Here is a 1,224-nt window from a genome sequence, read left to right on the forward strand (position 1 = left end):
GCTGGATGTGAATCCAGGATCTTGTGCAAACTCGCAGTTTAGTTCTCTGAATGCGGATCCCTCCGTCCAGAAAATGGAAGGAGACCAGCCCTCGGGGTCGCGTGATGACTGAGGAGATGCCGCTGTGCAGCAGAGCCTGCCACACCGTGGCGGCCGGTGAACAGCAGCGACGGGCTCGCCCCGCGCTCCCCGGCCACCGCCGCGTCCACACCGCTGGTCTGACCTCACGCCAATCTCTCTGTCCTGACCAGCAGCCTGGAGGCTGCCCCGGCACCCACTGCCCCAGCCTGAGCGGGATGTCCCTTCTCTACATGTCCAAACGCTCTGTTTTCTGCAGGTTTTGCCGGAATGCCACGTCCACCAGCATCCTGACCGGGGCTCTGGTTAGAGGTCACTGCCGACTCCTGAGAGCCCCACGAGACTGAGGCTGTGCTTGGGGCAGGCCGACCCAGGCGGACCTGGAGCGCGGGGGCTTGTCACGCTGGCACTCCTGGGGGGCACACGCAAGAAGTGTGGCATGGGGACAGCCACAGTGAAAAAAGCTAAACACAGCAAGTGTCGGCATGGATGTCGAGAAACCGGGACGTGTGGCACAGCGGGAAGGAATATAAAACGACGCAGTCACCGCAGGAAGCCATTTGGTCATTCCTCAAAAACTTACGGTGTGACCCGGTGATCCCACTCGATACGCACGCAGAAGCACTGACGGCAGAGTCTCGAAGACACGTGTGCCCCGTGCTCTTCGCAGCCTTATGCACGAGAGCCAACAGGGGGAAGCGCCCCCAAGGGCCCGTCAGGATCCCAGTGGACAAAACGCGGGGGGTACACACACGATGGGATGTTATTTAGCCTTAAAGAGGAAGGAAATTTCGACACTTGCTCCAACACAGATGAACCTTGAGGAAATTAGGCTAAGTGAAAGAAGCCCATCCCGAAAGGACAGATATTATGCGATTCCACTGACAAAGGTCCCTGGAGGGGTCAGACTCATAGAAAGAGGAAGTCGAGTGGTGGCTGGGGAAGTGCGGGGCGCAGTTGCTGCTAATGAGTTTCGGATGATGAAGACCTTCTGGAGATGGATGGTGGTGATGCGCCAAATGAACCGTACCCCTAAAAGTGGGCAAAATGGTAAATTTTACATTATGTGTATTTTACTAAATAAAAACAAAACGCAAAACAAAAAAATCCCTAAGGGACAGACCGTTTCGAACGTGTCTGTTATTC

The sequence above is a fragment of the Pteropus vampyrus genome, unplaced genomic scaffold (genome assembly GCF_000151845.1).
Source record: "Pteropus vampyrus isolate Shadow unplaced genomic scaffold, Pvam_2.0 Scaffold190, whole genome shotgun sequence".
Taxonomy (NCBI): Eukaryota; Metazoa; Chordata; class Mammalia; order Chiroptera; family Pteropodidae; genus Pteropus; species Pteropus vampyrus.